This window comes from Ambystoma mexicanum, chromosome 1q, assembly GCF_040938575.1.
Source record: "Ambystoma mexicanum isolate Mex_15411 chromosome 1q, UKY_AmexF1_1, whole genome shotgun sequence".
NCBI lineage: Eukaryota > Metazoa > Chordata > Amphibia > Caudata > Ambystomatidae > Ambystoma > Ambystoma mexicanum.
In genome coordinates, this window is record NC_090922.1 from 757,044,449 (window position 1) to 757,050,559 (window position 6,111).

General features: G+C 50.2%; 2 pseudogenes; one reads left to right on the forward strand and one right to left on the reverse strand.

The window, feature by feature from the left end:
- Positions 1-213: 213 nt before the first annotated feature.
- On the reverse strand, positions 214-1,666 carry LOC138558501 (5'(3')-deoxyribonucleotidase, cytosolic type pseudogene; annotated as a pseudogene).
- Positions 1,667-1,689: 23 nt separating this feature from the next.
- Positions 1,690-2,124, forward strand: LOC138558517 (5'(3')-deoxyribonucleotidase, cytosolic type pseudogene; annotated as a pseudogene).
- Positions 2,125-6,111: the final 3,987 nt, after the last annotated feature.

Below are 6,111 nucleotides of genomic sequence, written 5' to 3' on the forward strand. Positions count from 1 at the left end.
ACGATTTTTACATATAAAATAACCCATGCTATAGACCAAGTTATACAAAATAACATCTTTTTAGATAAGCCCTGTGGTGGTACAGTTTTGAGCAGGCACCAATGGTGAATGACAATCAAGAACATGTGCATCACACAACTTCATAACTGTGCTTGCTATTTATTAAACTGGGAGGAGAGGTTAGCACACATCCATGTCAGGACCGCTAAGAAATTTAATTTTTTGCGAGAAGTACGCTGGGATGGAGCAGCCTCTTGCAGACATGACTGGGCTGATGACACTGGGCAAACCTTGCTTCACATGACTTCATGATTGTACTTGCTGTTCATGAAATTCACTGAACGTTGTTGCACGCCAATTCTTGACGTTTCCTTTCGAGTATGGATTTCCAGTCGTGGCCCCAGCTCTCCAGCCTTTGCTTTGGAGGTGGCAACACCACGTCCTTATTATGGGCGGTGCACATAAGGATGTGCTCACAGCTGGGCTTTTCCTTCAGACCTGTTATGGTGTCCTTATCACCAAACAGCAGGTGACCATCCACCAACGTCTTGTCCCTGATGATGATGATTTTATCAACAAATTCCGGACCCAAATATTGGCGTATCCAGCCGTACTTTTCAGGGAGGCAGTTGTCGAAGGTTCGTAGTGAAGTTGTACAAAACAAAACTTCTGTATCCGCCATTTGGGCCATCTCCTTTATGGCATCAATAGCCCCTGGAAGTGGTTCCATGTCTGTAAAAAATTTGGCAGCTGTGTAAATGCCGAACATTTTCTCTCCTAGGTCCGCCCGCAATGAAGCGTACTGCTGTTTGATGTAGTAACCCCGCCGATCCTCCGGTTCCACGAAAGGTTTGTCGGGGTCGGTAGCACGCCAGAGCTTGAAGGCGGCACCTTCGAAGTCCGCCAACACACCGTCCATATCCACAAGGACCCGCAACTTTGGGGGTTTTCTGGCCACGCAGGTGTCTGCTGTTGTACTGCCCGGGGTCGGGCCCGCAGCCCCTGCAGGCTGTGCGGCCTGGGCATCCGCGGGCTGTGCGGCCTGGGCATGCGCGGGCTGTGCGGCCTGGGCCTCTGCCAACTGCGCCTTATCCGCGTCTGGACAAGGGGGTTTATCAGCGTCTGGACAAGGGGGCTCGGTCTTGGGCTGGGCGGTGCCGGATTTGGATTCCCGAGTTGTGGGCTTGTCGCACTCTCGCGAGGTCGCCGGTACGCTGCTCGACCTTTCGCGGACTACGGACTCGGAAGGGGAGGCCTCGTCGCAGCATTCTTCCTCAGGCTCCGCGAGAGTGCGACGAGCTCACAACTCGGGAATCCAAATCCGGCACCGCCCAGCCCAAGACCGAGCCCCCTTGCCCAGACACTGATAAACCCCCTTGTCCAGACGTGGATAAGGCGCAGTTGGCAGAGGCCCAGGCCGCACAGCCCGCGGATGCCCAGGCCGCACAGCCTGCGGGGGCTGCGGGCCCGACCCCAGACTGTACAACAGCAGACACCTGCGTGGCCAGAAAACCCCCAAAGTTGCGGGTCCTTGTAGATATGGACGGAGTGTTGGCAGACTTCGAAGGCGCCGCCTTCAAGCTCTGGCGTGCTACCTACCCCGACGAACCTTTCGTGGCACCGTAGGATCGGCGGGGTTACTACATCAAACAGCAGTACGCTTCATTGCGGGCAGACCTAGGAGAGAAAATGGTCGGCATTTACGCAGCTGCCAAATTTGTTACAGACATGGAACCACTTCCAGGGGCTATTGATGCCATAAAGGAGATGGCCCAAATGGCGGATACAGATGTTTTGTTTTGTACAACTTCACTACGAACCTTCGACAACTGCCTCCCTGAAAAGTACGGCTTGATACGCCAATATTTGGGTCCGGAATTTGTTGATAAAATCATCATCATCAGGGACAAGACGTTGGTGGATGGTCACCTGCTGTTTGATGATAAGGACACCATAACAGGTCTGAAGGAAAAGCCCAGCTCGGAGCACATCCTTATGAGCACCGCCCATAATGAGGACGTAGTGTTGCCACCTCCAAAGCAAAGGCTGGAGAGCTGGGGCCACGACTGGAAATCCATACTCGAAAGGAAACGTCAAGAATTGGCGTGCAACAATGTTCAGTGAATTTCATGAACAGCAAGTACAATCATGAAGTCATGTGAAGCAAGGTTTTCCCAGTGTCATCAGCCCAGTCATGTCTGCAAGAGGATGCTCCATCCCAGCGTACTTCTCGCAAAAAATTAAATTTCTTAGCTGTCCTGACATGCATGTGTGCTAACCTCTCCTCCCAGTTTAATAAATAGCAAGCACAATTATGAAGTTGTGTGATGCACATGTTCTTGATTGTCATTCACCATTGGTGCCTGCTCAAAACTGTACCACCACAGGGCTTATCTAAAAAGATGTTATTTTGTATAACTTGGTCTATAGCATGGGTTAGGGTTCATTTTAAATGGAAGAAACTATTTCCAGATTATAGAGGGTGTGAGAGTTTTTCACAGAAAAATACATCTTCTTCAATGGGATTGAATTGCAGAACAAAAAAAAGAAAAAAAAAACTGAATGTGCTTTTAAGTAATGACTTTCAGAGCCTGTCATTTTCCATCCATGTTGCACTGAAGAACACATTATTATTAGTGGGTTATGATCAGGTTAGTTGTTAATGATGTTAGTTTATTAATGTTCAAATGTGTCTCTTGCAACATAGGCATTTCAGGTGAAAAATAGTGCGCATTTAGAATGTACACATGTGTGCTGTTAACTGTGAAAAAAAAATGATTTGCATTTTATATGTAAAAATCGTTTTTGACTGAATAACCTGCCCTCACTTATATGTCCATGTTACACTGGCAACACATAGCTTGAAACAATTGCATCATAGCAATGCACCAAACCCATGCAGTGGTACTGCATAAAAAAAAAAAAAAACATGCTACACATTGATCCTGTGCAATAGTGCTGTACTCTGTGTTGTAACACGCTAAATAACCTTACAGCACCTTCATCATCAGAGCCTGTCTGGCATCAAGCAGGAGCTCTCCCTCCAGCCACCTGCGCTGCCAGAACAGAACGGAGGCCCTCTGCCGATGAGGTAAGCCAGTGGCATTAATTGGGAATCTTTAATCCACACGATCACGCGTTCGTGCAATTTATGTAATTGCAAAATGCAACTCGCCACAATCCGTTAAGTGGATCTGTGGCAGATTCCTGCGAAATACAAAATTGAAAAACCTATTGCCTGCAACTTTTCCTACTACACACTGATTTCATGAAATACATGATTTTCCAGGATGGCGCTTCGTGCTTTGTGATGCAAGCAGCCATCGTACACAGCCGTCGCTCATTGGTGCGCATTGCCATATCCCTCCTACCAGCTGACCGGTAGGAGGAAGCCGGCTCCTTTCGTTAAGGCTCTGCATTTAAGGCTCCTGTCCTAAGCCCAACGGCATTAATTCATCCTCATCATCGGAGCGCGTCTTGGATCGAGCAGGAGCTCTCACTCCAGCAATCTGTGCTGCCGGAGCAGCATGTAGGCCCTCTGACGTCGAGGTAAGCCTGTGGGCTTAATTGGGAATCTTGAATCCCATACAATCAAATTTCGCGCAATTTATGGAATTGCAAACTACAACTTGCCATGATCCATTGAGTGGATCTGTGGCAGAATCCTGCAAAATACAAAATTGAAAAACCTACTGCCTGCAACTTTTCCGCTTACTATGCAGTGATTTCATGCAATACGTGATTTTTCATGATGGCGCCGTGTGCTTTGTGATGCAAGCAGCCATCCTACACAGCCGTCGCTCATTGGTGCGCATTGCCATATGCCTCCTACCAGCTGACCGGTAGGAGGAAGCTGGCTCCTTTCGTTAAGGCTCTGCGTTTAAGGCTCCTGTCCTGAGCCTGTCCAGAGACGCCAGGCGCCTACGCCAGACACTCCGCTTGATCAGTGCCTCTCCTCCTGTTACTATGGTGTCTGATCCTAACGGAATTACTACTCTACACTGCTAATTTATGAGTACACCGCAGCGTCCAATTCCATAGAAACGTCAGTAAGTGCTATTTCCCTTTGACGGACCAACTCTCGTACCGCGTCGCATTCATATCAAGTTCAATTTCTTCTAAATGCATTGGCCCTCATTACGACCCTGGCGGAAAGTAACTGACATGACCGCCATAGCGTAAATAGCGTTTCCGCCACTGCACGATGGAGGAAAGTGCGGCTAATTCTGACCCATCGGGCACGAGCATTACGCCATGGCGGAAGTGCAAAGTCCGCGATGGCGGAAATGACCCCAAAACGCCCCTTACCGCCGTCGTACGTCGCCCTAGGTGCAATTCCGCCACCCATCTTAGCGGTCACCGTAATGAGCGGTCAGCGCAAAATACGGTCACCGTAAATATACGGAAACGGAAGTAAAAACATGGGGCCGGAACGGGAAACAGCACGCCGTACACCTATAAAATCAGAATCCCAACACAACCATAAAAAATCCGACCCTGAGACACATCCCAACCCGTTAGCCACCCCATTTAAAAAAATAAATATGGGAAAAGTTGCTAAAAAAGCGTGCGACCGCAAGCGGCAGGTCCACTTCTCCCACGAGGAACTCACCGTGCTCACAGAGACCCTCCAGGAGAATGCTGCCGTCGTCTTCTCTACGCAAATGACCAGGACGGCACTTGCGAACAAGAAGGCCATATGGGCGCTGGTGGCACAGCGGGTAAGTGCGGTGGGGACCGCACCCCGCAACCCACAGCAATGCAGAAAGCGATGGGACGACCTACGGATACGCGTCCGGAGCATACTCTCTGCCAACCGGAACATTGCCACAGCTACCGGGGGAGGATCGGAATCACCCATCAAGTTGACCCCCTGGGAAGAAATCTGTGCCTCCACCATTGGAATGGAGAGCATAGAGGTAGTCGGAGGGATGGAGAAAGGAGTGCAGACATCAGAAGAATCAGGTAGGTGGCCCAAATAAAACTATGCCAAATCCACAATTACCAACCATGTGAAGTACCATGTGTCCCCATAGTGCAATAGAAACACATGTCCAGGAGAACGACCACATACATTGCCATGACAGCGCCCCTTAAAAGTCAGATTAAATAAATAAATATTTAAAAATCCCATAAACACACTCTACATGTGCAGCATGCACACCCTAACTGCAGACTGCAAAATAACTGCATCCCCAATGCACACAAAAATGAGACCACCTCCAAGGCCCTGACCCAAATCACCCCCAGGTACCACCCCAATGCATGTGATACAATTGCCATTACAATTACCACAGACCCATGAATAACGCTCGCCCTCCTTTACTCCACCACAGGGTCCGATTCCAACGACGAGCTTCAGGACACCCCTACCAGCACACCTGCAAAGAAGACCAAGACCAACGGCCAAAGACCCTCCACCTCAGCTGCACGGATCAAGACACGGCAGCTGCACAAATCGAGTGGCAGCACACTGGAGGGGACTCCAACAGGCACCCCAGCAGCCAGCATGTCCACAACAGCAGCACCACAGGTCCCCCCAATGGATGCCACAGAAGGCACTGCTTCTGGTGGCAGCAGCACCCTAGGTGACACTGCATTCATGCCAGCATGCTCCAACACAGAAAACGGTGCTGCCGAAGTAGGACACATCCATGACCTGTCTCAATCCCCCTGTTTGTATCATCCCGTACACCATGAGGAAACCACGCAGGTGCACCCACAAGACGACGACTAGCCAACCCCCACAAGGCCTGTTGCAAGGCAACATGAGGCGTCCAGCCCCTCTGTGACACCACCGCAAATGGGCATGGCCCAGCAGAGGCAACAGTCCCTCGAGCAGATGATAGTGCAACAGCAGCAACTGGCCACGCTCCTCAAGGAGCATGCTGCTGAATGTGGGGGTTCTAAGGCAGCCATTGAAACATCTACTGAGACACTTAGGGCAGAAATGGAGAGAAGTACCGAGAGCCTGAGGGGACAAATGGAGAGAAGTACCGAGAGCCTGAGGGGACAAATGGAGAGAAGCACCGAGAGCCTGAGGGGGGAACTGCATGCGACGTCCAAAGACGTATGTGGTGAACTTGCCGCTGTGCGCCGTGTGCTCACTGA